This window comes from Sinocyclocheilus grahami, unplaced genomic scaffold (genome assembly GCF_001515645.1).
Source record: "Sinocyclocheilus grahami isolate Dianchi unplaced genomic scaffold, SAMN03320097.WGS_v1.1 scaffold2472.1, whole genome shotgun sequence".
In the NCBI taxonomy this organism is placed as follows: Eukaryota; Metazoa; Chordata; class Actinopteri; order Cypriniformes; family Cyprinidae; genus Sinocyclocheilus; species Sinocyclocheilus grahami.
In genome coordinates, this window is record NW_015507651.1 from 102,907 (window position 1) to 112,554 (window position 9,648).

At 44.9% G+C, this 9,648-nt stretch overlaps 1 long non-coding RNA gene across 1 annotated transcript in view; it reads right to left on the reverse strand.

Annotated features, from left to right (window-relative positions):
* Window positions 1-511: 511 nt before the first annotated feature.
* The window catches only part of LOC107575113 (uncharacterized), a 17,044-nt gene continuing 7,907 nt past the window's right edge, over window positions 512-9,648 (reverse strand). Inside the window, exons 3-4 of the long non-coding RNA XR_001607807.1 lie at window positions 2,835-2,841; window positions 512-521 (exon numbers count right to left, since the gene is read on the reverse strand). This is a non-coding gene — a long non-coding RNA (uncharacterized lncRNA). The remainder of the gene's footprint in view (window positions 522-2,834; window positions 2,842-9,648) is intronic.

Here is a 9,648-nt window from a genome sequence, read left to right on the forward strand (position 1 = left end):
TTGTCCTGCGATCACACACAGTTGCTAGTTATACACAGTTTACGCCCTTCAAGTGGGAATGACGGCGCATTCCACACTGAAAAAACAGAAAACACTATTTAGATTTTGATCTTACAGTGCTGTGTAACACTCAACTCGTTCAGAGTGAGGTGAATTAATGTACAGATTTACTGCAATTAATACAATAACTGTCAATGATATCTTCGGCGGATATCAGCACATGTCTATTTATACAGACAAAACACATGTGGATTTAACCACATTTCACTTGATCAAGCTTTCATAATTCTCCCAAAGTAAATATCGTTCGGACACTCTCTGAGTACCGCGTTTCAAGTCCACTAGTTTCTAGTGAATTAAATGGCAGCGGACTATCAGTTAGCAACTCTGATTTCCTCAAACCGGGGAGATAATAGCAGAGCTGCATTTGGAAGTGGAAAATGCACTTATACAAATCACACTCTGAAGGCCCTTTTACAGAAAGTAAATGGGGAAAAACGCCCGTTTCTTTCTTGTGCGCTCTGACGCGACTTATTTTGTCTCGTTGGACAAAATGAAAATTTTTTTCTGCAGTTCAATTCTTTAAAGAACAACTCAAGTTTCATATTCAAACAACACACTCTTCCGTGCTAAAATAACATAACCAAATAACACAACAAATTCAGTTTTTCTATCTTTTACTCTATTTTTCCGGATAAAAATAGACCAAATTCATAATATTATCTTGGTATCATTAACTTTTCAGTCAAATCTTGCCAGCTTATTTGTCTCCACCAGATGTAAGGAATTTTAACTCAGTTGTAAGGGAATTAATTATTATTAATTCAGGTTTTAGAGGACTAGGATCTGAAGAGACTAATTCAACCTGATTCAAACTGATTCTAAATTTGATAGTTTACACTTTAAATCAAGGGTCGTCCAGCGAGTCGGTGATTCTCAGTATATTTTAACAAATTAAATATGTGTTTTCCTGGCCACGGTCAACACACTTATGATAATTTGTCAGCTCTTAAGAGAGAGGTAACGTTGATCTTGGCAAAGTTTTAACCTTGAAATTATATGACACCAGACAATTGATTATTTATCAATGAAACATGGATTTTATTGGCTATTCTAGATTACATAAAACTAAACTAATACACACAAAAATACACACACACATGTACAGGTTCTTAGGATGTGAGTTGACGGAGTTTCATAGTTCTACCTCGTTTTCACAAGTGATGTAGGTTCACCTGAGAGAACTTATCTAAATTCACCAGTTCAGCAGATCGAAGATTTTGTTTGTACTTGCGTTTTGCTTAGTTGACAGCTGAAAGCTGAGGTGATTTCGTCGCTGACGCGGGCTTCCTGGATGTCTTTGGGGGAACCCCGTTACTGGTTATTATTATGTGGAGACATTAAGATTTGCAGGTTTTGTTAATACTCCTATATAGTGTCGTTCAACACATATTGTTTGAAATAACAGCTTTTCACTTATTTCACTATTCTGCAATCGAGTTTCCATTCGATACTAAACTTCACACATTACACACATTTTAATATCCTTATTTCCTAAAAAGGGTAATAAAACACTGATTAAATTTGCACCGATTACATGAAACACGTCAAGCATATATATAAGACATACAACATATTATTTGTGAATCTGGTTGCCCTGTTATGCGCATAAATTATTATCTGTTGAAATTGTCTGTTGTAAGTTTCGTGTCCCTTTGTCTGACCGAGGAGAGAGAAAAGGGTGCGTCCTTTTTTTGGAATGCAAAGGGGGAAAAGTGGAGATGTCTGGAGGTCATTCTCGTGTCAGAGCATGAGAGTCTGCCAAGCTTCTCCTGGACAGAGAGAGTTCTTAATCTGCCACTTTCTGTTGATCAGATTTAGCAATTTATGTGTTAACGGTCCTGAGGTCCGGGAGTGTCTGTCACTGGAATTCTGTCTAGATACCAGGCTCTTTGTTCCGTGGTCCATTAGATGGTTTATTTATGCTGAAGCCAGTCACGAAACCTACTGACGTTCTGTTGCTTAAATGAATCCAGATGGGGTAGGATCAGTTCTTGTTGTTTCTTGTAAAGATAAGCAGAGAGAGACAGGAACTGCTGAGACCCTGAGCTGACCCTGTACGTAGTTTTATGACTGCAGATGGCTGGGGAGAAAAACCTTTAGTTTTCCCAGTGGAATGTAGAGATTCAATGTTCGTTTGTGTCTGTTTATAGATTCAAGGGTTTCAATATCTTGAAGGCCGGAATCCTACATACCTTTATTAAAAAAAGGTTGTATTTTTTACCATTTTATTATTAAACATTTTAAACTACATTACCCATAAGCCTCTGCCATTCTAACAATAGAATGCAGTGCTGGTATTTGTAGTTTAATGAAGTTATGCTCAGGTTTAGGGTTGCGATCTCGGGAAAATGGTAATTTCTCACGACATAGCAACACTGCATTGTTAACTAAAGGTATTACTGACATAATAATAACAGCAAAGCGTACTTTGCAACATTAAGCATTTTTTAATTTGGGTTAAAAGATAGTACAATCACAGCGAAATCTGCGAGTGCCAAGAGAACTTCAAAGCCAATGGCAACCCAGTTGAGCAGAGGCATCACACTTACTTGTCCATATATGGTCATCTATGACAGGATCTTCCGGGTTCTTGTGGACAGATAATCAGTTAAAGATTTATTTGTCTCCACATAGTATAAAACTGCAACAACAGATTGCATCATGTGGTTATACAATTGTCGATTTGTATATTTTTATTCCTTATTTACTTGTTCTATTTTTCTATTTTTTATTATCTGTGTTTTTGTTCTGTCACTGTCATTCTGTTACACTGTGGAGCTTCTGTCATGAAAACAAATTCCTCGTATGTGTAAACATACCTGGCAATAAAACTCATTCTGATTCTGATTGTTGATTAGAGTGTTTTTTGTTTTTTTCAAACAAGGGCATAATGGTTCCCATCATATACATGGTTTACACTTATATTAATGTACAATATTTAAACTCAAAAGTGTGTATATACTATGTGAAAAATAAGTAATAAATGTCAAAATCTTTCATTTGCTTACAAAATAAAAACACCTCAATATACAAACCTATATTTTTCTACAATATTTTTCTACTACTCAATTTTGCTTCTGTAACATTTACAGTGTATTTATAGTGTATTAAAAGTATACAATTAATCACTTTTATGTTTCCTGGAAATGGACCCTACAAACTTGCCATTCTTAGCTCTGCCAGTTGAACTACAGGAATATAAAAAATTTAAATAAAACAATAATAATTTTTTTTTTTACAAATTTCCCAATATGTCAGACTTTTCCAATACAAACATAGTGCCCAGAACAGCACTCTCTCTATTTAGTTTGTCGTAATTAATGGGTACATGGAAACAAATATGTAACTAAGAAATATGCAATATAAAACCCCTTTAAAAAACATTGTCTAATATTCAAAAATAAAAAGAGAATTTGTTTACAAAAAATGTCATGAGATGCCAAATAATATTTTACAAACCAGGAGTTTCGAGGCTCCAGATGAAAATATATTATTTTCTTCCCTTTAACAAACAAATAGGCAAAAAATTATTAAGAACAACATTTCAATATTTTACGATTATTATTCTGTAATCATTGTTTGCTTCTATTGTGACTAAATGCATGACCAATTAAAATGGTTAACAATTATAATTTTAGACAATTATTATTTTCATTAAGAATATATATATACAGTATATATATAAAGTAGACATGCTAAGACAGGAAGTTGGCAGTAAAGGACTGAGAGCAGAAGTGCCACACAAGAGAGAGAGAGAGATGTGGAAGCTTTTGGAAGGGCTGATATTGTGGAGAGCTGATGGAGAAGGACTTAGTAATCTGTGAGAAATTGTCTCAGGTTACGTATGTAACCATGGTTCCTCGAGGAATGAGACGCTGCGTCGGAAAATGCTTCGGGAATGCCTTCTGTGAAATTACTCTGAATCACATGTGAAATCAGTCCAATAGCTGAGCGGGACATCACGGGCGGGTGACGTCATGACCAGGAAGCTATAAAAGCATGTGTGGCGGAGCCGGCGTCAGCTTCAGGAATGAAGCAAGTGCTGGCAGGGATGCCGGAAGTATGGCACCGAGACGCAGCATCTTGTTCTCTCGAGGAACCATGGTTACATACGTAACCTGAGTCGTTCCACTTCAGGAACTCGAGCTGTGTTGGAAAACGCTTCGGGAACGAGAATGCCCACGCCGCCAGACTTTCAAATCTCTGCTTAGTGTGGAAGCCTGCCACAACGAGAGAAACTCTCTTGCGTTGCAGATGTCCTGCATAGAAACACCTGCTAAAAAGGACAGCTCTGTAGGGCCTCCATAGGGCAGCTCTGTGGACGTATGCGTCCAGTGCTCGCACTGGACACATACAATTAAGCTTCTGCTGGTCTGGCGCCCTGAAGGGAGGAGGACTGAAGGCAGATGAGGGGACTTTAGGGACATACCCCACTCGAGGGTACAGAAACGCTTTGGCCAGACTGGGCACAAAATCAAGATAGGAAGGGGCCACAGATGGGGCCTGCAAATCCCCAACTCTCTTAAGGGAAAATATCGTCAGAAGAAAGGTAGTCTTTATCGTGAGGTGGCGATCAGAAATCTCCTCAATAGGCTCGAATGGAGGCTTACCGAGAGCTTCTAGCACCACTGCCAGGTCCCATGTGGGGATGTGAGATCGTACAAGAGGCCTCAGCCTCTGCGCACCGCGGAGGAAACGTGTAACCAGGGGGTGTCTTCCCACTGACTGGCCACCGAGAGGGCGTGGTAGGCCACAATGGCTGCCACGTAGACCTTCATGGTGGAGTGGGTTAACCCTGAAGAGAAACGGGCCTGCAGGAGCTCCAGTACTGTACCGACTGGGCAGTTAGCTGTGTTGAGCTGGTGGTCTCTACACCAGGAAGTGAAAAGTTTCCACTTCAAGGCATACAGTTTCCTCGTGGAGGGAGCTCTGGATTGGAGGATGGTCTCAACATCCTCAGTTGAGAGACCAGAATCTACTAGTTGTGCCCCCTCAGGGGCCACACCCATAACTTCCACAGCTCCGACTGTGAGAGGAGGTCCCTCCTGACGGGAATCTCCCATGGAGAGCCGTCGAGAAGGGAAATCAGGTCCGGTCACGTCTGTACCATGGCATCCAGCCCCAGTGAAGCTGGATGAGTCAGAGAGAACCAAAGGGGACAGTGCGATGTCATCTGAGTCGCAAACAGGTCCACCTGAGCCTGGCCATATCTGCTTCACCACCTCGCCCCCTGCCTCGACAGGATGTCTGCTCCCACACTGAGATGCCCAGGAATGTGCACTGCTCTCAGGGAGAGGAGTTTCTCCTGGGACCACACAAGGATCTGGTAGGGTCAAGGGGCGAGTACCCAACTTGTACAAGGGGCGAGAACGCAGACCTCCCTGGTGGTTGATGTAAGAGACTACCGCTGTGTTGTCGGTGCGCACCAACCCATGGTGACCTCTTAGGTCTGGGAGAAAGTGTTACAGTGCTCGAAACATGGCCAGCATCTCCAGACAATTGATATGCCACATCAGATGGCGACCACTCCACAGGCCGTGGGCAGGGTGGCCACTCATGACCGCACCCCAGCCGGTGAGGGTGCGGTCAATTGTCACTTGTCCATCGCTAGCGTCACGCGGCGACAAGGAGCTCCCAGCACCGGGCCCTGAGACAAGAACCAAGGTTTCCTCCACATGTCTAAGGCACGTAGGCATCGCCCCTCGGGAAGAACCCCCTGGTCTTGAGCCACCACTGTAGGGGTCTTATGTACAGCAGACCAAGAGTAATCACATTGGACGCAGCTGCCATCAGACCCAGCAGTCTTTGAAACTGCTTGACAGTGAGTGACTGGCCTTCACTCTCTTGACTGCAGTGAGGATTGACTCGATCCGAGCAGGGGACAAACGTGCCTACATCGTGGTCGAATCCCACACCACGCTCAGATAGGTGGTCCTCTGTAATGGAGAAAGCACACTCTTCTTGGCGTTTAGTCTTAACCCCAACTCTCTCATGTGAGCGAGAACGACATCTCAATGTTGAACCGTTACCTGCTCTGAATGAGCTTAAATCAACCAATCGTCGATGTAGTTGAGTATGCGGATGCCCTGGAGTCGCAACAGAGCCAGAGCGGCATCCACACACTTCGTGAAAGTACGGGGTGAGAGTGCAAGGCCGAAAGGAAGAACACGATAATGGTAAGCTTTGCCCCCAAAAGCGAACCTCAGGAACTTCCTGTGATGAGGAAGGATGGAGATATGGAAGTATGCGTCTTTTAGATCGATCGTGACAAACCAGTCCTCGGACCTGATCTGAGAGACGACTTGTTTGAATGTGAGCATTCTGAACTTCAGTTGCATGACTGAGCGGTTCAATAGGCACAGATCTAAAATAGGACGCAACCCCCCATCCTTCTTCGTAACAATGAAGTAACGACAGTAGAACCCGGAGTCTGTCTCGTGCGGAGGGACCACCTCGATTGGCCTCCTTCTTTAAGAGAGTAACTACTTCTTGTTCTAATACCAGATCCTGCTCGGGACCCACTAGAGTGGGGGTGACCCCGTTGAATCGAGGTGGACGAGAACCAAACTGGATTCTGTAGCCTCTCTCTACAGTCCGCAGGACCCATTAAGACACATTTGTGACTGAGCGGTTCACTGCTAAATAATCTACTAAGGGAATCAGTCTCTCGAGACTGATCTCTGGTGTGCCCAGAATGGCTAGTTGCTCTGGGGACCTCCGCAGAGGCCGCGAGCCTCTCAGTGCCACTACGTTGCCGGGCAGTAACTGAAAGATATGCTCACTGGAGACCGCTGCACCCTGCAGCACCGGCAGGGTTGGCAGAACAATCTCCCGATGACACTGGGGGGGAGACGGGCACTGTGTAATGCGGTGTGAACCTTTCTTCCCCAGAAGGGCCTGCCCTCGCTAGTCCTGCACCCAAATAGTCAGGACCGTTTGGTCGAGGACCTCTTAGCCTGAAGGATGGTCCACAGATCCGGCTGTTTTTGAGTCTCCCTATATGAGGAGCTGGTACGCGGTGGGGACTGATCCCGCCCAGCAGCCCCCAGAGCTGAGATGTGGCGAGGGAGGAAGCGCTGAAATGCCGCCGCCTGTTTACGAGCCTCCTGGTCCCTGTCGACGACGGAATTGACGCCGTCGCCGAACAGGCCAGAAGGCGCAAGCGGGGCGTCGAGGAGGAAGACCCTGTCTTTCTCTTTCATATCAGACAGGGTCAACCACAGATGTCTCTCTGCTGCCACCATAGCTGCCATGGATCGCCCAATGGCGCGGGCGGTCTCCTTGGTGGCACGGAGACAGAGATCAGCGCTTCTTCTTAACTCCGCGATGTTATCAGAGTTAAGTTCCTCGCCCTCATCCAGTTCTTTAAGCAGGTCTGCCTGGTATGCCTGTAACACCAACATTGTGTGCAGACACGCCTGACCTGCTGCCTTGTACCCCTTGCCCACCAGCGCTGATGTTGTACGCAGCAGCTTGGAGGGCAGTGCTGGAGCCTTTAAGGATGATGCCATGCCTGGGGACAGATAGCTAGCTAGCGTCTGTTCAACCCGGGGCATCGCCCTATAGCCACGCTCAGTCAGCCCCGCCACATTACCGTAATAATCTGAGGCAGGGATGAAGAGACGGGCTGAAAAAGGCCTGACCCACGACCTCGACACCTCAGTGTGAAGGTCGGGGAAAAATGGCAGGCTCCGGCATGGAGGTGGTGGCCTCGCACGCAGGAAGCTAATCTAACTTGCTTCGCTGCGGCTCAGCCTGCTTCTCTGCGGGCCAATCGATCTTTAATTTGGCAACGCGGAGTAAGCACCTCCACTAGCTCCTTATACTGGGGCGGGATCTGGTGTGTGAGGAAGGATAGAGGGCCTCGCCCGCCTCCATTCCCTCAGCCAGATCCAATTGCGAAACCCTCGAATGCAGCCGCCGCTCTGCCTCGACGGAAGGAACGAGGAACGCTGGCGAAGGCTTCCTCCTCAAAGAGAGCCCTCCGGAAGCGAAGCGTACGCAGTGAGAGATGCTCGCAATGTGGGCAGCCGGCCCCCTCGAGAGCCGACTCTGCGTGCTTCGCTCCCAAACAAACCACGCACAGGCTGTGTGTATCTCCACCCATAATTTAACGTGGGCAGGGAGGAACACACAACCTGTAACGCTTGCTCTCGCCCTTTGAATGCTTTGTCTTGCATGAGCTTTAGACATAGCTGGAGCTTATTAACCTTTTCACAATTGACAGACAACAATAAATATGACTGACACACACAGAGCGCTTCGCTGAATGACAGAAAGCTGACATCGTGCTTTTATAGCTTCCTGGTCATGACGTCACCTGCCCGTGACGTCCCGCTCAGCTATTGGACTGATTTCACATAAGATTCAGAGCGTGGTCACAGAAAACGTTCCCGAACCGTTTTCCAACGCAGCTCGAGTTCCTGAAGAGGAACCTGCAAGACAGGAACCAATCCAATTACGAGGGTCTATGGACCCTTCCCCTGAAATGCATCTAACACCTCCGAAAGGCAGAAAAGGCCTCTGGTTCCATGGCAACCAATGCTGATATCACTGGTTTTATTGCCCAAAGGAATGCGGGCAGAGAAACTCACTCATTTTCCTCATAAGACAGACACACAATGCCCAGAGAAATGGACTGTTCTCTAATTAATTCATAGGAAAACCTTTCTTTGAATGAACACACATATACTTCAGTTCATTGTGTATGTTGTTACTGTCCTTGTATATTGCCTTTTATATTGTATACTGTTTTATGCAGGCTTATGATAGAACCACTATCTATGAATTTGTCTTCTGATGATCTAAACGAGAGTGCATATTACATGCTGATACCTATGCAACATATTAGTGTTCTAATAATCTTTACTTGTTTGTGCATCAACACCCAAGCGAATTAAATTAGCAAATTACCATGCCCTCACACAAAGGATCGTAAAACCCTCCAGTAATTGCAACCTCCCGCTTGGGATTTCAGCCTTTCTCATTGGACAAGCCCATCTTGAGAGGCGTGAATCTTCTCAGACCTTAAAGGCCTCACATCAGTGACCCGCCTTCAGTCTGCGGTTCTGTTAGATTCTGAGAAGATGTGAGCTAGAATGCTCCTATGGACACCCTAAGTTCGCGCCAGGCATCGGGCCTTGACTTTCCATTCACCAAGATCATCTGACTCAAACTGGTTCTTTTCCATCAGCCAACTTCAGCAAAGATCAACTTGAGCCTTCAGATTGCATCAGGACTCTCTGTCAGACAGACAAGACGTGCAAGTATCAAACTTAGTCTTATTAATTGATACATTAAGTATCATTTGCACCTTTTTACAAAGGTGTGTTTGAACTAAGAAGCTGATGTTTCCTTCAGGCTGTAGATCTGCAGAATATCCAATGGTCCCATAGCTTCATGCTTTATTTCTCTTCTCTTTACTACCTAAGATTTAATCCTGGTCCTATACCAACTGTATGCGTGTGTGTGTGTGCATGTTAGACTAGTTTAAATGTTTATGTAGTTAATAAAGTCTTACTTGTATCACACTTGACGTTGTTCATTGTTTGCTCATAACCGCAGTCCCTAATCATGCAGATTTTT